The 21,525-nt window shown below is 39.0% G+C and overlaps 1 protein-coding gene across 2 annotated transcripts in view; it reads left to right on the top strand.

Moving 5' to 3' along the window:
- Positions 1-21,525, top strand: part of LOC124148419 (uncharacterized protein C20orf96-like) — a 161,186-nt gene that overhangs the window by 25,055 nt on the left and 114,606 nt on the right. The gene's annotated exons all lie outside the window — the stretch shown is intronic.

The following is a 21,525-nucleotide window of genomic DNA, read 5'->3' as shown; positions in this document are numbered from 1 at the left end:
TGTATTGATATGTAGCCCAGTGTAAACATGTGTCACTATATAGTGGGTTACATGATTTGACTTCCCGAAATATGTAGTACTAGTAGCTCATAATATCACCTGTGTATCGAATATATCTGCTCTGATTATCTGATTATTATTATTATTATTATTATTATTTTTATTTAAAAAATGTTTTCAATTGAATAGCCATGTCTGACAGAAAATATGACCATGTCTGCTGCTTGACAGCTGAGAATAAGGTGAGTCAGTGCGAAAACAGTTACTGGCCTCATTCAGACATATGTGACCAATGTCTGATCAAACACACAGAAAGCCTTGATTGAGGTTTTTAAGCAGATGCCAGTGCACTTGTGAACGCAATGTAAAAACATTTTTTTCTGAATCCTTCTTTACATATTGCATTCCCTTCTTTTTCCTGCAAAAACATGACTGGAAATGTCATCCCTTGAGAGACTTGTTCCTGAACACAGTTGAAACTGCACGAACCTATTCTGCCCTCACTGAATCATTGCCCAACATTACAAGTCACTCTTATTTACACTGACGAAAGGAGATGTCTGTGAATGTTATCCTTTGTCATTGCTGCAGATATCAAACTGTTGTTTTCCTTTCAGGACAGATTGGCTTGTTTATTCACTTGGGTATTCTTGCATACACATGTTTGTTCCTTTTCACGTGCTCGTGCCATCTAGTACACTGTGAGTTTGTAGTGTTTTGTTTGTCGCCATTTTGGACTTGCTTTGTTCTAAATGCTGTCGGGATTTTGCTTGTGTTTTCCTTTGGCTTAACAGGCATAATTAGTACATCTTAGGAGTTTCATGTAAGTAGTATAGGTAATGATGGTTCTGCCGCAACCCCACTGGAGCCAGATTTATATACCTATACTGCTACTACAGGGGGAATTTTTTATGCCAAAATGATGATGCGATTCAACGATAGTCATGAGTCATATTAAAAGAAACATCAATATTAATTAATAATGAATAAAATTTACTATAGCCCACGAGGATATTGGAAAGGTATAGGAGCAATAAAAAAATTAGCCACCGCGGCTAATGTATCTAAAGATGTGGCCAAGGATTGGTTAAAGAAACAAGCGATGTGGCAAATATATTTACCGGCACCGCGTTATATCCCGAGGAAGAAGTTTGATATTTTTACAACGAATGAAGTTCATCAGGCTGACCTCTTGTTTCTTCCCCACGATAAGGTAAGACGCAAAACATATAAATACGCTTTAACAGTAGTGGATGTGGCTAGTCGATACAAAGAGTCTGAGCCATTAACCTCAAAAGATTCAACAGAAGTAGCTAATGCACTGAGCTGCATATATAAACGCGGACCACTAAAATGGCCTAAGCTATTTCAAGTAGATCCCGGTCGCGAGTTTATGGGATCAATAACTAAACTGTTAACAAAGCACGATGTCGAAATCAGGCATGGTGAAAGAGAGGCCCACCGCAGTCAAGCTATCGTCGAGAGATTTAACCGGACATTAGCAGAATGTTTGTTTGGCTATCAGTATGGGATCGAAATGAAATCGGAACGATTGAGATCAACCGAATGGGTGACACGATTATCAGCTGTTGTATCAGCGCTGAATAATGAAGTAACGAGATTAATAGGGAAGAAACCATCCGATGCTATTAAAATGAAATCCGTGACTTCCGAATCTTCAGCACCGAGGAGAGGCAAAGAACAAAGACTTCCGGATAGAGTATGGGTAAGATATTTATACCAGCCCGGTGACCTCGAAGGAGGCCTACGTCGCGCAACTGATCCGATTTGGTCCCTTAAGACATATAACATTAGTCGATTGGTTATGAAAGAAGGAGAGCCTATTCTTTATTATCTTAAAGATGGACCGGCAGGGCATTAGTACGAGAAGAGTTGTTCATAGTTCCCGACGGTACGGTATTACCGCCCTAAGTAACCATAAGCATAGGTAGTTACACCATCATTATCAATCCATCTCTTTGTATCTAAGGGGGATAATGATGTCTTGTTCATTCTTAATCCATATATCCTATGATTGTAACTTCTTAAAGAGTTCATCTTGTGTTTGAACGTTCTACCGTTGAATAATGCTTCTTTATACTGTTTGTGTTTGATATGCTTTTTTACCACATACTTTTTAACACCCTTGGCTTTTCTTATCTCTCCATTATCGGACTTCTTTACGGAATACATCTTAGGTCTTAATCCGACATACTCAGCTATAGGGGTCCCAGCACATTCATCCTTCATCTTACCTAACACCTTTTTATTTACTACGCTGTGCAGTGGATTATCTTTTGGGTAACCGCTCGTGTCGTACATATCTATTTTTTCTGCCATATCTTTATACACATCCTCGGTTTGTATTTCCATCAACAATAAGTTTCCTGAGTCTTTCTTCCTCATTAGATCTGACTAATTTAACATCAACACGCTTCCTTAGATTCTCCATAGTTTTACCAAATACTGAGTTATTCATAAGCTTATATAGGTTCTTTTCGAAATCGTTGGTAGCTATGTTTCTTAAATCTGTGTTCAACCTTATATAGGGCTCCATCCAAGGACTTTGATAAAACTTTAGAACTCTGTGTATTTTCTTAAGTTTCATACCTAACGATAGATATAACTGGAGATTTCTGTAGTGAACTATATATTTTGTCTTATCCATCAAATTTGGTACGAGTTTTTCTACGTTAGCTAACCTTGTATTACCCATCAAGGAGTGTTGATATTCCGACATCCAATCCTTATTAACCATTATTCTTTCAGGAGCTAGCGGATAACTGTTATGGTCTTTATGTAACGAACTTCGATATTCCAAGTCAACTTCTAGTATGTACCCTTTATTCTCATCATTCGCATCGATATCATCGACCCACTCAAAACCACCCGTGGGTAAAGGTTGACTCATAGCCCATCCGTACAAATTGTTAGCGTCAAGATATAATATGTGCGTGTCGGGTTTACTCGGATCATATCCTTCCACTAATTTATTATTAGCCTTAGAATACCTTTTCGCTACCATCGATATACCCCCTCTTAATACTTTCTCAATAAACAAGTGCATATCGTAATCTGTGAGTAGTTTTAGTTCTACGCCGGTCTTCTTCAACAATGCATTCCACGATAGTCCGGGACTGGAAAAGTACCATGCCGGGTCCAAGCCGTATTGTTTTAAACATGTCTTTCTAAATACCGTATTTTCTTGAGTATAGTGCGCACCCATGTATAATGCGCACCCCCCTCTAGCGGGTTCAATATTTTGGGAAAAAAAGAAATTTGAATATTATGCGCAGAATGTTTTTACACCTTACCCTTTCAGCGAAGTCCGGCAAACGAACGGGTGCTGAGAAACTTCGTCAGTACAAATTCGAAATTTGAGATAAAAAATCACCAGACATGTTTATTTACCGTTTAAATAGTATTTATTGTTCTGCTAGGCATTGTTTATATTTAGGGATTAAGATTACCTTGCGTATTTTCTCGTAAACTAAGCTGGAAACAGCAATCAGCTGTACACACGTTTTCTTGGAATCGACCGGTGATTCGGTCAAGACACACCCAATGATATAACTTTATAAGATTTTTAATGCAAGGATCGGCAACAATTGTATCTGAAACTATTTTATTTATCAGGAATAATATATTCCATTATTTTCTTAATTATATGCAACCTTTACTAAACATATTTAAAATAATAATAACCCTAAGCGAAGCAGCTGATCGCTATTCCCGGGTATTATTTTTTACATGGAACATGTCTGACCAGTCACCGTAAAGGCTCACGCGCACTTGATCACGTGATCGCGAGAATTTCATGTTGACATAGAATCGTCAAACAAAAACAAATATGACTTTTAACGAGTCAAAGTATGTCATTTATGATATATGTATCCATTCTCTGCCAACTAAAGTTTGTTTCAAGGCGTCAATAGCGGTATTCTGTCCGTGGTTGTTGTTAATAACGGTGAGTTGTGCGATCTTCCGATCGCTTCACACACGATTTCGCCGAAATTAATAAAAACAATATTATAAGGAATTTTGAATAAAATCAATGAAATAAGTTACAAACATAAGTCCAGATATACAAAGAACACTTTTTATAGCCAGACAGTGTAATTACATAATTATTTTGCGTACTTCAGTATGGATTTGTTGACATGGTATTCCCGGTGTTTCGTGCTCACGGTAATGTCTTTCCATGGGGGAAAAAACATCCAAACTCATAATTTGTGTATAATGCGCACCCCCTTCTACACAGCTGTGTTTTTTCGAAAAAAAGTGCGCACTATACTCAAGAAAATACAGTATCTCGAATATATCGGCGAGTAACAGTACATCAGTTTTTAAGTACAGATCGTGATAATCGCCTAAATTCTTACAACCTAATTTATCCCACACCGTCAGAGCGTGTTCATAATCGGCATCGGTTATTTTAGTTTCTGTTAAGTTACTATAGAATGATTCAAGGGGTGGTAATTTAGTTTCGTCGAATCTAGACCGATTATCCATATATTTGTAAGGATATACACCTTTTCTCAGCAACAAATGACGTGTTATCTTATCGGTATATTGATTTGTTATCGCAAAGTCATCGGGATTGTTCGCATTAGCTAAATTGTCCAGGGAAGATAACAGAAACTGTATGGAGTCTATGAATCTAAGCCCATTACTTTGTTTTATTCTGGCTTTCCCATCCTTGTCCCTATAATGTATAGTTTTACTCAACGAGAATGATATGTATTTTTCCATATTATTAGGAATGCACGTTAAACCGCCGTCGGTCTTTGAGATAGCTTGCATAATGAGATGTGAATCGTATCCATGAAACACAACGGGGATGGGTATTGTTTGATACTTCATTTTTAGTTTCAAGTTACACTCGTTATGCGCGGCCCCCCGATAATTACCCGTGACTTGGCAATGATCTCTTACGGAATCCCCATTCAGGGGTTTATTACAAACATGACAACTCTTTGACTTCTTATAGGCCCTCCAATCATCCCTCGTCATACACATGGGTATCTTACACGATAAATTTTCCCTGATTATTCTCTCTTCGTTTTGTAGATATTCTAGGAACTTTCCCGCTGCATAGGGACCTCTGTAAATCACGGGCGGGTTTGTTTTCCCATCATACCTTACAACTATATATCCAAACCCACAAGGAATATGTTCTTGAGTTTTGTACGTAAAACTACTATCAGTACTGCGTTCAGTATTTTGTATAGGTTTGATAAGCACTTCGAAGTCGGCATAAATTACGTACGGTACTGGCATTTGATTACAATAATGTTCAAATTTTAATATATTTTTTCCCTCTTTAGGCATATCGATCCTGATAGCGGTCTCCCCAACACCTCTACAGTCTTCTTTATGCGCTTCTAATAGATCTTGTCTGCTGTACCCATGTAGGCATCTTTCGCAGAAATATTTCTTTCTAGCATGTTTAGTTTGATCGTATAATAGCCTGTTTAAACTCTTTATCCATGTATAATGATATTTTCCATCTTTTTCGATCAGAAATGAATTGATTCTGGGGATATGTTCCGGAGCGGAGCTTATCCTGTGTACAACAATTCCTTTAGAATGTCCGAAAACATTTATAGCTAAATTATTTTGCTTTTCCACCTTATCAATTTGTGAGATTGGTGTAGGTTCGTCTATACCATCGAAGTTGAGTCCATCGTTTTGGGGATAGCTAGAAGGTCTATTTGCAATTTTAGAATCTACGGGGAACAATGCAGATCTTATCATCATTCTTAAACAGTCATCGGATTTATTTTTTACGTTAATTATGGCTTTTTTCTTCTTATAATACGGGGGTAAATCTATATAAGATCCACCTTTGAAGGGCATATAATTTGCTATATCTAAATATAAACTATCGATTTTATCCACACCCCAACCCGAACCTCTATTAGTTCAGCGTTCTAAAGTTTCCTGTATCCTCTGAATTGATGTATCTAATGATGCGTTTATAGTATCGGATTCGGTTATAACTTCTTGATTGCTTCGGAAATATGATTCGGTATATTCGGTGCTATCGTCTGTGTTACTTTTACTCAATGACATTTTAATCGTCAGCTGGTATTTTATACTATGTAAATCATCTAACTCCTCGTTAATTTTACTCGATATGATGGGCTTAACATCATTAACATCCATGTTTGAATTAATATCCATCTTCCAACCTCTTAGATATTTACCAACGCCGAGGGATGTGGATACAAATATTAATTCTTGTTGTTTTTTATCATCAACATCATTAGGTTGATTATTATCTAGTAAAGCGATCAATTCAGCTCTTCTCATTCGAGAATAACCTCTCAGCCAAATGTTTTTTGCTTGAGCTTTGAGTTCTCTAACAGTCTGGGGTTTGTTGTATTCCAAACTGAGTAAATTGATCAATTCAGCTTTTCTCATTCGAGAATATCCACGTAGTCCACTTTGCTTTGCCATAGCCTTCAACTCTCTGACAAAAAACATTGTGGTTTAATGGTATATGCAAAATGATTCATTTGTCTAATTGGTTGTTTTTCATATATCTAAATACGTATTCTCCCCAACCTATTCCTCTCATTGATGTAATCTCTCTTCCTAGCATAAATAATCTGGTTCCTGACCCTATCAGCACCGTGTTTCTTACATAAACAATAACGACCTTTGACCCCTATCCCACATACAGAACATGTATAGTTTATATTTCACCGCCTGATGTAATAAGAGTGTATTCCACAGTAAATATCAACACAGCGTCGGTTACATTGAATTTTTTTCCCCATGAGTGTAAATCTGCATAGATTCATGGTTATACATCTATCATATCATTTGTCTAAATGCAAAGCAAATCACATCTCCACCGCTATTTATAGTTTAGCAGTCATGGTGATTTATTGATTAGCTGTCACTATGACTAGGTCATGGTTTATGCGTATTTATTGTGTAGCTGAAAATCAATACAGCAGTCAACCCGATTATCACGAATGCTACCTCGCGGTTCTTTTGAGCCTGACGGTGTATAAAACTGACTCGTTGTTGGTCTCGGTATTGGGTCAAGTTTTTTCCCATAAACGAGGAAGTATTCGTGCATGGCAGATTCGACATCCTTAAACGTTTGAATTGAATGTCCTTCCTTACGCAGTTCTTCATGAATAAAATCTAATCTCTCCATTCTCTGCCGCGCCCATTGTGACTGAGCTTTTTCGAGTTGTTCTAATGCTTTATTATGTCGTTTACGCTCCTCTTCAACTTCTTTAGTGTTTGATTCCCTCATACTAGAAAATAAAAAATTACTCCCCGAAAAAGCTAGAGCATTAACAATAGCTCCACCGACCATCATCGCAATTGTTGCCATGTTTATATGAATATAAAATATTCAAATGTTCAATAATATAAAATATTCAAATGTTTAATTACTTCATTATGTCTTCCGGGATAAGCCCTTGTTTGATGAGCATATCTTTTGTTGCCATAGCCCATCCAATATCAAGAATCATCATACCAATATCATAACCATTAAAATCTAGCTTGGGAGGTGTGGCTTTAGTAATCATTTTAGCCATACGGGTATAGCCAATGGCCAAGCCGGTGACCACCGCTGAATGATACGTTGCATTTACCAACATTTTACCATCTGTAACTGGAGTAGTCATGCTTCTTATAGCATTATATGGGGGCTAACCTCTAATTGAACTTGTTGTTGTGACATCGGGGGTGACGTTTTCTCTTCTCTGGTCTTATAAAACGACCATACAGCCACTATAGCAGCAACTCCTACTAGTGCTTATGTTTTAATCGGATCAATATTTGAAGTATTCATTAGTTTCGCTTTGCGAGCGAGTCCTCCCATCCTGCTTGCAGAGATTTTTGGGGGGGTTTTCCTCGTAACTCTGGGTTTTAGTATTTTCTCATTCCCAATCTGTGGTTCCTCATTCACTCGTTGTGCAGTCGGGGTTATTATTTCCTTGTTCACAATCTGTGGTGTCTGTTGAGTCTCCATTATTATTAAGTGGGCACTTATGTTTAAATTGACAATACCTTGCCGTTATTAAAGCTGTGGTGAGTGGAGCTAAGAACATTCCGTATCTATGATAAAACTCACAGCTCACTGAGCTGATAGCGTGTTCGATGAATGGGTCTTTCTCGAGAGATTCGCATAAATACATGCGATGTTCTGCCGGGATAGGGAGAAACGTACTAGCTACGACTGTGTATAGTTGTAATATAGCCGACCCTATCGTTTTAGTCATGGTAGCTCCCAGTCTAGACTCGTAACGTGCGTACAGTTTTTTAATTTCTTTGTCGGTCATGTTATCAATTTTTTCGATGGTATAATTTTCCCCCAAATATTGGGAACATTTTCCACCGGCTACCAAAGCGGTGAGTCTTTCTCTATGTTTATCTAAAGATTTATCTGTAACTACTTCAGCATGTTGATCAGGCTCATCTTTGAGCATTTGTTCGATGAGTTCGTCGCATTCCATAATGTAATACCTAAGGAGATATTTAAGTCTAACATAATATAATATGGCATATCCAATACATCCCGTAATAATGAACTGTTGCGAAAGAATGAGGATTTCAAACCACATTATGTCATATTAACCGCTAATGTTCAATTTATCATATTTTTTGCTATATTTGCTATAATTTTGCTATATTTGCTATAATTTTGCCACATTTTGCTACATTTTTGCTACAATTTGCTACATTTTTGCCACATTTTTCTATAATTTTGCTTAGCAGTTGCTATATTTGCTATAATTTTGTTTAGCAGTTGCCATAATTTGCTAAGCAATTGCATAAGCAGCTGGTTGATCGGTTTTTAATACGAGTTTACAGTGCTTCGTTGCCGCTAACTGTTTTCTGACTTTATCTCGTTCGAGCTTGGTATAAATTACATCATTTTCGCGAAAAACATTCTTCGAATGAATCTCGATCTTTACAATGAAACAGTGCTACCCATTTGGTTTGCTCTCTGAGATCTTTCAGGACAGAGTTGTATTTTTGAGTAAGTACCCAAACGCTATGTTGAGTATGCCATCCGGAGAATGCTAAATACCAAAGCATATCTTTCTTTTTTGTGAGTTCTTTACTCGCGCTACAATCGTCTATTACGAAAAGCGTTGATTCTCCTTTGTATTTTTCGTGACATACTCGTAAACAGTCTTGTAAACGATCGCCCGGATCGACTCTGTGTACCCCGTCGTCATTCATTACCCAATCTCTCGATAAGTATGTTTTATTAACGCTTATAGTCGGGCACAGAATAATAATATGATCGAAAACGTCCCGATAATGACTTTGTAAAATATCGAGAATAAAAGCTGTTTTTCCACAGCCCGTTTGCCCGCATATGATAGCGCAGTGCGGTTCTTTAGGTAAAAGATTATTAATAGATTGCTTGCACGAATCTTCCATTCTGTATATTAAGTTGCGCATCCATAATCACGTACAAACACATGTTTAATTTACCAGCCGTTTCCTGGAGCTTCGTTATCTGTATAGTGACACCCTCGCTGGCATTTTCTATTCTCCTCCCACTACCGTGTAGTTGGTCATCGTCTGTTGTTCGCATGTTGAGCCATAGCGCGTACTTTGTGGTGAGGTATTCACCCATCGATACACTCCCGAGAGACAGATCTTTCACGATCGCGTTAACTTCTGGGCTTCGTTTTATTGAAGGAAGTTTTTTAATCTCATCCCACTGTTGATACGCTAGCATTCCTTGGCTATATAGTTGATTAGGAACGCCCTCGATAGTCAATTCTACTTTTGTAATCTTGGGATTGTAGAACTTCTCGGTATTTCTTTTAAATACATTGCCGGGGTCCTCGAACAACATCAAAATACCCTTCAACGATCTCGTGGGGACAGTTCCCGGAACTAACACATCGTGTGCGCCGAGATTAGGAAAGCGAACCAGAAGCGTTTGATTCTGATCGATGGTACTAGGGTTATTAGTTATAGTTACAGACTGACGAATTGCTTTGACCCCTAATGGATCTCGAAGTCTACGTTGTGGGTTATATTGAAATTATATAACCATATGTTTAATATAAAAATGGATGATTTTAATCTAGATGATTTTGATAACCCGAGTTCAATCGAAGAGGGTACTGATGAAACCAGCTTTGGTAGCATGAATCTTAACGATGAACTTTTACAATCAACCGTCAATGATTATTACGATACCTTTAAAGATGTTAGTCCTATTGTTCGTGACTATTCAAAGTTTGAATTAGATAGTAAAGGAATATTGCGACTGCGTGGCTCTCCGGATATTGATCTTATGCATTATCGTACTCGTAAGCCCCTAGCCTTGTCTACGATAGCTGCTAAACACGGTATCAGCACTGTTCGTGATGAATTAGGTTTTGTAGACTACTCACGAGGAGCAAAACTTTCCGGACTGTGCGTGATGAACTCGGTAACATAAAAAATTTGGAAGCTTCCTCGAAGGTGGCCTCGGACGGACTCGGAGAAATCTTGGATACCTATTACGATAATTCCACATTACAGGTACCATCCTCAGAGTTTAGTATTAGGGAACAAGTGGTCTTGACAAGGCAATGCTAACAATGCGGGGAGAACTCATGAATGATATGGCCAAGATATCCGAAATCGACAAGCATATAGCTTATGAGAAAACAAAACTTGAACAGGCGGGCGATGAATTCAGTAGATGTCGCGTTGCAGAAGGATTGCGTAACTTAGAAGACGCAAGATCGGCCTGCCTCGAGGCTGCTTCCAGTAATAGAAAGGCACTTCGTTCACAAATCAGTCGAATTCGAGAAACTATCGATCAAGTCCTCAACGATGACACTACACTAGCCGATAAAATTAAAACATTGTTCAGAGAACAGGGAATAACAATTGCCAGTATTTTAACCGCGTTGGGATTAATTATATCGACTTTGACTTTCGCGTTAACAGGTGGCGGTACAGGTGGTAGTGGCGGATCACCGCCTACTGATAGGAGTGGTATAAAAGAGTGGATAAAAAAGCATTTAAAAGCATTAGGTTCAGCACTGGGAAAGCTCCCTGAGAAAGCCGCGGCTGCACTTCCCGGTATAATAGGGAGTGTTGTTTCCTGGCTCTTGAATTTATGAACTAAGACCACCACTTGGCTTAGTCAAAACTTGTGGGCACTGATAGTAGCAATTGTAGGGCTGCTGTACGTATCTGCTAAGAACTATTTATTCAAATCAGTTCGCTAAGAACTATTTAACCAAATCATGAGTAAACCACCCGCGACTCCACCTAATACAAGCGCTGTTTTTTCATCTATATGTTGTTGATTTTTAGCCGCAATATGCGGTGGTACTTGTGGTTGTGCGTCGGTAGATGGCTGTGAAACATGTGGTGTTTGTGGCTTGACTATTCCCGTTTCGCCTGTGTTTGTTTGCGTTATTAATTCAACGTTAATATCTGAATTTATACCTGGTTTTTGTTGATCGGTAGCAATAACAATTTTATTATTATAGCCTATCACTTGACCGATCTTAAGTTCCATATTACTCGGAGACATGTATAGTCCCGGTGCATAAACGTAGTCCACTTTGGATTGAGCGTACTGTAATACATCTTGATAACGCTTTATAGACGATGGTATGTCAACTGGTGAATTAATGGCGTCCTTCACGTTTTTGCGCATCGAGCGCCGTCCTAGTACCAATAATGGACGTTCGTGTTTGCGATTGTGCACCGAGAATTGCCCATACATAAGTTCTTATTGATTCATTAACTCTTACAACTCCTGGGTTAGTAAAATTATTTTCCGTTCTATCATTAAGAAATTCATTCCAAGCGTTTGCGGTATCATTCAGTTGCACAAATTTTGTAACAATATAAATTTAACCACTCTTAAAACTCATAATATCCCCTCTCCAATCGTTACTCGAAAGTTCCCAGTCTTTATACCAATGATGGATTTTCATAAAATAATCATACATTCTTATGTAAAGTTTGCTGGTATACAACAAATTAATCACATTAAATGGTTCTTTTTTATTAACTTCTTTAAATAAATCATCGCTTTCTTCTTTGACGGTTATTTCCCCTGTGTAAGGAACACCTAGACCATGGTTTGCTCCTTTAATACGCAAATCTTTACTCGTAGAAATATTAAATTCCTGACAAATACGCTCATACGCGAACCTATTGTACGGATTATTTGTGGAATTCCATGCTCGATCCTGCGGTAATGGAGCACTAATTTCTTTAAGTATACATCTAATCTGATAGAATACGTGAAATGATAAAACAGACTTATTTAGTTCAGATCCGGGGGCATAAAGAGATACACCACATCCCGTTGTGGCACACCATATGGCAAAGTTTAACTGATTCTGCCAAAATTGCATCGGATTGTGAAACCAATCGTGCACCATTTTATCGCTAGGTGCCGTGACCCTGTACTTTTCAAAGATATCAGGGAATTTAATGAAAAAATCAGCACCAGAGGCACTTACTAATATCGACTGATAAGTAATGTATCTCGATTTCATATTTAAATTATGATATAGTATCATTGTATATTTAATATGTATGTCACACTCCCGGGAATAACAAATGGTCAGTCTATTCAACTGCTTCATACTATCGATAATTCAGATGGTCAACTCGAAGTCGCTCTATGCGATGTAACGTATTACCCGCTGTGGACCAATATAAGTGCTTCAAGATATAATAATGAGACAGTACCGGTAATAAATAGTAAAAAACACATTATACCTGATGGGTAATACAGCGTATGCTCACTCAATGATGAATTTTTTAAGCCTAATGGAATTAGTATCACACAAAATGAGTCGAATGGGATGCTGATTTTGAACGCTGGAGAAAAGGGTGTAAAGCTTTCCTGGAACTTAGCATACACACTTGGATGGATAGGAGATATAAAATCATATAACAGTACTCAAAACATCAGCACAGGGACGTGATTTACCTGATTTAGTTCCCTATAAAGAGTTGTGCATCTATCTTGATCAAATAAGTACGACGGAGAATGTTCAACTAGAAAGTCCTTCAACTCTGCTCAGATCTATTACAGTCAAAGATGAAAAATATAATAGCGGTAGAACGGAATCTTTCTCAATATTACAATATAAAAAATTAAAGCGGGGTATTATTTCAGACCTCAAAATTTCTGTATTAGATGTAAAACACCAACCTGTACATATAGGATACTTAAGTGTAACACTCCATATTATAAATAATGGTTGATTCCATATTCAAGTTATGATATAGTATCATTATATATTTAATATGTATGTCACACTCCCGGGAATAACAAATGGTCAGTCTGTTCAACTGCTTCATACTATCGATAACTCGGATGGACAACTCGAAGTAGCTCAATGCGATGTAACGTATTACCCGCTGTGGACCAATATAAGTGCTGCAAGAGGTAATAACACAGTTTTTTTATCAGGTATTTTACATGGTAAAAGATACATTATTATACCTGATGGGTATTACAGCGTATGCTCACTCAATGATGAATTTTCTAAGCCTTTGGGAGTTAGTCTCACACAAAATGAGTCGAATGGGATACTGAAATTAGACCCTGGAGAAAGGGATGTAATGTTTGATATGGACTTAGCAGTTACACTTGGATGGAGTGGAGATATAACATTAATCAAAACATCAGATCAGGGACGTGATTTACCCGATTTAGTTCCCTATAAAGAGTTGTGCATCCATCTTGATCAAATAAGCACGACGGTTAATATTCAACTAGAAAGTCCTTCAACTCTACTCAGATCTATTCCAGTGAAAAATGAAAAATACAATAGCGGTAGAACGGAATCTTTCTCAACATTACAATATAAAAAATTAAAGGGGGGTATTATTTCAGACCTCAAAATTTCTGTATTAGATGTAAAACACCAACCTGTACATATAGGATACTTAAGTGTAACACTCCATATTATAAATAATATTTGATTCATCAGTCCCTGGAACGCTCAGACAATGTAATACAATTGCGCTTTCCAATCTCGGAGACACAGAAGGATTCGGTAGACCCGGTACCGATGGTAAGTTATACGCTTTACACTTACAAGATAATATATACAAGCGGAAAGAAGTTACATTCACGGGTAATCTAGAAGATTTAAGCGATGTCGATGTTAGTAGACTCCTTAAAAGCACTTCGTACAATATTACTCGCAACGACGATAAAAAACTATGGTCGAAGCAAAAATCGAGTGGCTATTGAATATCGTCATTACCCCACCGTATGTGATGATGGGTAAGGCACATAATTTAACTAAGATCATAAATAGTGGCATCGTACTCGCGGCTTATATCCCATCAAAACGAAAAAGTATGTTAGTCTCTCCCCTGCCAGAAGACCCAGGTCATATGTTATTTAGTCGTCCGGCCGTAAAAAATGTTAGTTTAAATTTGGTTACTGAATTCAATGATATTAAAGTTAACTTGAGTGCAATACCTAATATTTCTACGCTTATTATTGAAGTCTTGTTCGGAGATGCACCGGAAGATGCCTTCGAAATATTACCAGGACTATCGATTAAATGGCAAAAGAAACACGAGCGTCAACGTTGCAGTATTATTCATATTGGAGCTTCACCCGTTGCAACCCTCGAGGGGGTTCAAATTATTAAAAGTGACAGCATTTCTCTTTCTAAGATATTCTTGCCGTATAATATACATTTGATAAGGTTGATGTATACTCTCAAAACATTTAAGCAAGATCAATTAAAGACTATTATATGACCGTAATATACACTATGAGTTTATATCTGTGCTCGATGAAGTATTTGAAAAGATGGATACTGTTGATGGAATTCGATTACATCAAATAAGCGACATAAAACATCGAATAGAGAAGGAGAGGGAGTTGAGACTTGGATTGTATATAAAGTATCGCAGAGCCGTGAATGCTCTGTTCGGAGTTGACACCGCGCTTGTAATAGCTGGCATGGGACTCGGTGTAGCAGGTGTTGGTTTATTATCAACTATAATCGCCGCGCCTATCAGGCTCGGCATGGAAATAGCAGCCGGAGTCACAGGACTGGCAGGAATAACGATAAAATTCATTTCTCGTAGGTTGCAAAAGAAAGCATTTAAACAAAGTTGAACAGCATTGAGGATCAAATTTCGACAAGCAATGGCTGATTGTAAGATATCCGAGGAGGAGTTTAGTTTAGTGTTGTCGGAACTCACCAAATACAACGTAATGAAACAGGAGATTTGATCAAAATCTCGTACGACCAGTGGTATTAGCGAAGACGAGAAAAAAAAGTTCATAGAACAGGGGAGACAACAAGCGTGTCAATTATTCCGTGCCAAAACCAAAGAACTGGTTGGAGATTAAAAATAGATTGCTTACTATCATTAGATCACATTTAGACAAATGCTTACATAAATATATAATAATGGAGAATTACAACATTTATGTTCCTGGACAAAATTATTATATCAGTAATGTCAAACCAACAAATGAAGAACATAAAACATTTATGTTCATAGACAAAATTATCAAATTGAGAGAATAACCACAAGGTATATATTATATCAGTAAACCAAACAAATACGATCATCAATTACCAAGAAGAGTATATAATCTGGCCTACTTGTAAAATAATAGAGAAATTTATATTATTGACTCCAGGTGGTGGTGAGCTAGAGTCAATTTAGTTCAATCTCATGACTATCGTTGAATCCCATAGTCATTTACGCATAAAAGATTCCCCCTGTAGTGGTGGTATAGGTATATAAATCCGGCTCAAGTGGGGTTGCGGCAGAACCATCATTACCTATACTACTCATGTATTACACAGCTTCTGTTTTTTTGTGTCTTATGTGTTAGTTTAATGAGGTTTGGGCTTGGATAATGCGGCCCTGTTTCAGTTGTCTTAACACTTTTTTAATGTTCTTTGTGCATGTCTTGATTGCTCTTTTTATAGATTAAATGTCTCGCTGTCATGGATGCCTGAAACCTAAGTCAACCAAGGCCGCACACGAGTTCTGCCCTGGTTGTGAGCCGCCGTGTTCACTGTTATCAAGGTTTAACATCCGTGGGCCCTTGAGTATACCTACCTTCGTCGATTATATTGAGTGTGTTGGAAGAGTGGGCTGCAACAACTTCAACGACGTCGTTTCACGATGGCAGATTCTTCTCTGCCGTCGACCTCTTCTCCTTCGTCTTTGATCACAGCTGGTACAGTCCCCAGCATGCCATCATCTCTGCAGGACCCCTTCCCCTAGAGGTGTTACAGACTATCATCTCCCAGGTGACAGCTCAGCTGACGTCTCAATTGGAGGAACGTGGCCATGCCACTTCCTGCCAGACTACTCCTGCCCGTCGATCGTGAGAACCATCTTTTGCTTCCCAACTTGAACAGAGAAGCCATTTTTCAGTTAGTCGGAGTTGTCTAACGCCTGCCTCACCGGAGAGACGTCCAGTGCCTGAGACTCTGGATCAGCGCTCTGTGTCTGGGACTCCAGAAATGAACCTGTAACTCTGGATTACGGCATTTGACACCATATCATCAAGCCAGGCACTCATCTCCAACTGCTGACAAGAGCTCGGAGCAGGACATGCGCTCACAGCGGATAGGTGCTCGCTGTTGGACAGGTGCCTGAGGCTGCAGCTTTAGAACGAGAGGCGCTGTTTGTCTGATGAAAGGCTCATGGCTCATCTCCCTCCAACTACCTGACAGGTATTAGGATGATCGTAATGATGTTTGACCATCTACTTCATCTATCTGATTGTCCCACATCCTTTCCGTTCTCCTCCCTCAGAACAGAACTCTTGCGAAGATTACAAGGAAGAAGATAATCACCTGGCCGACTACGATGTCATAGTATGGCTGATAAGGCTTACCATTGACCCCAGGGGGTACTGTCTGTAGAGGAGGGGTTATCCCTACCGGTGGATGGGGCTTGCAGCATAGACCGATTAATGACGGCAGCTGAATAAGAATATAATATAATGGGTGATTAATAAATGTCAAACATGACAAAGATTTGGTTTGGATAAAATGGACACAGCATGGATGATGCTGATGGGGCCGGTGCCGCCAAGTGATATGATCATGTGACCCTAATTCGGGTCGAACCTGCCATGGCAGAAAGGCCCTAGATATTGTGATCCTTATCACTTCCCCTGCAGAAACAGCAGATGGTAATATTTGGGCTCCAACCATACAAGCAGGTAACCAGTTTCTTTAGCTTAAGTGTATTTAATAAGGACGTGTAACCCCATCATCACCATAGCAAAAAGCGTTGTGCCGCAGCACTTTTAGCTGCGTCACAAGGCTGTCATCCACACTGAAATATTATATAGAGAGGGAAGTAAATATGCAATTCAATGTTATATAAGGACATGGCTCCATTATGACAGGCTCCGCTATCATGCATGATAGCGGAACTTGAAATTAAGACGAGATATTATTTGGATGAAATGGTCGCGGATGTTGAGGTACTGGTGGACTGCAGAAATGAGCTTAACCCCTGTTAAGCAACCCCAACTGCACCACCCGCTGCCAAGCAACCCATGTTGCTTACTGATGCAGCATCCGCTGCCCCGCAACTACCGTTGCCAAGCAACCCATGTTGCTTACCAATGCAGTGCCCGCTGCCCTGCAACTACCGTTGCCAAGCAACCCATGTTGCTTACCAATGCAGCGCCCGCTGCCCTGCAACTACCGTTGCCAAGCAACCCAGGCAAGGCAAGTACCATTGCCAAACCATGAGCGAGGGCAACTATTGTTGCCAAGCTGACCATCCGCTGTAAAGCGGACACTAAGCCATCTGCTGTAAAGCAGCATGGATAAATTGGTTCCTGCTGTAAAGCGGGCAACCCTATCCTATATAATTTATAATTTGGGATGTATCCCAAGACGCCAAATGTAACTTGTAATGCAGTCCACCAGCACCCCGCCACAAGCACCAAGGTGCTATTAATGTCCCTGTGGACGAGTTGTCGCAACTTGCGAAAAATACTGCTTTTCAAATTTTAGTCCGTGAAGCAACCCACAAATGATCAAACAGGGGCCCATCACAAGGCACTGCGAAACACCTATTGCCCATGCCTGTCTAGGTTTTTGAATGGTTTGTCTCACCACTTTATAAGCTCTTATCACATTAAAGACATGCTTTTTGAGTTTCTTCCCCTTGAGGTCAGTTTTGGCTGGTTTGACCGTATTGCCGCCTCAGCAGCATTGATGATCAGACTGTGGATGCTTGAGGACATCAGAGCTTCATGTAGGTCAGATCCATATTCATTTGGTTGAACAACTCCTGTGATAGGACTGTACATAATCCCAAGTGAACCAGGATAACAGCTGGCTTTGCTGCCTTGGTTGCCAAGAGTTTATCGAAAGTGTCCCTCAGGGCCCCTCAGCGTATGCCCCCTCAGCGTATGCCCCCTTTCGCTGCCCACGTGATGGTGGCTCCTGCTACTAGCCCAAATGTCTGCTACCGCTAACATCTACCACCGCTAGCCCAATATACGTGGAAATTGGTTGCCCAACGTAAGCTATTTGACGATTCCATGGCTGAAAAATCGAGAAAGACCAGGTTCCCACTGAGAAGCAGGTAAGACCAGAAAGGTTCCCACTGAAAAGCAGGTAGCCTTGAAATACGAGTACTAATTTGGAAGCAAGTTCATTTGTTACTGCCACGGGTTGCCCGCAAGAACCACGCCAAAAAGCACCAAAGTGCTACCCCACACTCACGGCCATGCAAGACGTGGAGATAGCATAGCTGCCCATCTTGCCTAGAACAGGGAAAACAAACATTGACCTTTGAAGATACTATACCCACATTACTGCAAAACAAGTGCCAGGGCAAACAACAAATTGTCCCGAAATGCACACAGTCTATTTTTGCTGAGGTGGACACTAGGGCTGGGATGGGTAACTCGGGTACCCGGGTCGGGTGGGTACTGAGTAGGACCCAGGTACAATGCTAAGTCATACAGACCATCTGTGAAGCGACCTAGAATGAAGCACACACAAACCTTATATTTGCTATAAAAACGTGTTTATCCTGCATTGTTTTTTTCTACGTCGCTTTGTCGGGTGTGTAACTCCAGCAGACATTGTCATTTTGTGTTTACAAGGTGCGACACTACATTTGTGCCACGAAAATAAAGTTCATTTATGAAGTAATAACAAAAGAACATATTTCAATTTATGAGCCATTTATTTATGCACTCAATCACTTATGATAAATCAATTTATACAAATCTTCCACTATTTTAATTATTTACAGGCTGCTGTCATATATGAGGCATTAAACAACACAAGAAAAATCATACATATCATAAATTAATTCATTCAAATTGCACGAGTCCCTTCCAGACTTATCTACTTATTTACAGGCTGCTGTCATATAGTTTTCATTACAAACACAATAATATCTTAAAGTCAGTCTTCTGCACACAGAATGTCCAAGCTGCCAAAGCTGTGCTGTCATCATAATAACCATTCAATTCATCTTCAAAGTCGTTTGAGATGTCGGTTGTGTCGGATCTCTCATCGGCTTGCCCTCATCTGGCCTACACTAAATACAAATGGTTACTTCCACACCCCTGTTGTGTAGAATGGTACTGTCCATTAACCCATTAATGATTTCATTCATTGATATGAATTAATGACCTGAGTACATGGGCCTTTGAACTAATCCGATGTTTTTATAGTGGTATCTGATCCTTGAGTTTGTTTTGACTGTTTATACAGGATTACTGTTATAATCCACTTTTAACAGGTCTACTCATCTCAAAAGTTTTGTAAGTGTGTATACATTACCTTACCTGATATAATCCAATCTGAGCATTTTAACAGGTCTACTCATCTCCAAATTTCTGTAAGTGTATATATATACCTTAGTAAGTACTATTGTTTCTCTTTACTTTGATCAATGAAATAGCTTTCACAATGTTAACAGGATCACCTCATCTCCAATTTAGGAATAGGTATATATGTTAGTTTGTAAGTTTGATCCTCAGTTCCACAAAGTAGCTTTCAATCTAAAATTAACCGATCTTCCCTTCTTCCTCTTTAACCTCCATCTAAAAGAACTCACCGAATAAAAAAACCAACTAAAATCTAAATCACCAATCACCCGAACCCAAAAATGGAAGGACTAAATATTTTTCAGTGGAACGCCAACGGACTCACCTCCCACGGCCATGAACTAAAAACTAAATTTAAACTAAATAAAGGCCCTCACATTGCTTGTATACAGGAAACCAAATTCTCAAAAAAATCCAAATTCACACTACCTAACTACAACTCAGTTAGAACTGACAGAGCTAAACCAAAAACAAGAAGAGCCGCAGGAGGACTAATCATATTTATCAGGGAAGATATAAATTACGAAGAAATAAAAATAGACACGCCAAACCTAGAAGCCAACGGCATTAAAATCACATTAAATAACCGAAACATCAACATCATAAATATTTACCACTGGGCGGAACAAAAAGTCCATCCTGAGGATCTAAACAAACTACGATAAATCTACTATATTCCTAGGAGACTTTAACACTCACCATCCTACATGGAGCATAGATGATAAAATAGATAATCATGGCAAATTAATCTCCGAATGGATAGAAACAAACGACCTAGTACTCCTTAATAGCAACCAACCCAATCGACCTAACCATATGCACCGCAGATCTAGCCCAAAGTACTCAATGGGAAGTGCACGACGTCCCGCTAGGTAGTGACCACTTCTCCATAAACATAACCATAGGAAATACAAACGTACCAATCCAAACAGAAAACCAAGAACCAAAATTCCATTACAATAAATCTAACTGGGACCAATTCCAGCATATCTGCAACGAAGCTAACTTAAACGAAATAGAAAATAATGATCCAGAAACCTATTGTAAAAACCTAACAGACTATATAATAAACGCAGCCAAAACCTCCATCCCCTTCAAAACATCTAAGACAGGCAAACCAACGGTACCATGGTGGAATGAGGAAATAGAACAGACTAGACAAAAACGTAAATCAGCCTTCAATAAAGCAAAACGCGACTACAAATATTTAAACATAGCCCACGAACTAAACCACCAGGTTCAAAAACTAGTCCAAATAGCCAAAAGTATAACCCTACAGATGCCAGAATGGTCTGGCGCAAAATCCACGCCATCAGAGGCTTAAAACGACATAAAAAAAACCCTAACATTGACAACTCAACCAACCCCGCCCAAAAAGCAAATAATCTCGCCAACCACTTTTCGGCCGTTAGCAGTAACACCAACTTCAGTCAAAAATTCCAAGATAAACTTAAAACAGAAAACAAACCCACAAAAGAACCAAACAATAACAATCTAGAAATAAATCTACCCTACACAATGGAGGAGCTCCTCTACGTAATCCAAAACAGGAAAAAGGGCACAGCCCCAGGATTAGACCTTACTTCTTACCAAATAATTAAAAAACTCCCCCTAAAACTACTCCAGGCACTACTCAAACTATACAATCTCATCTACCTAAACGGACAGGTTCCTACTCCCTGGAAACA

The sequence above is a fragment of the Haliotis rufescens genome, unplaced genomic scaffold (genome assembly GCF_023055435.1).
Source record: "Haliotis rufescens isolate VD_foot unplaced genomic scaffold, xgHalRufe1.0.p SCAF_19, whole genome shotgun sequence".
Classification (NCBI taxonomy): Eukaryota; Metazoa; Mollusca; class Gastropoda; order Lepetellida; family Haliotidae; genus Haliotis; species Haliotis rufescens.
Note: the sequence above shows the minus strand (reverse complement) of the source record. Positions and strands in the feature narration are given on the sequence as shown.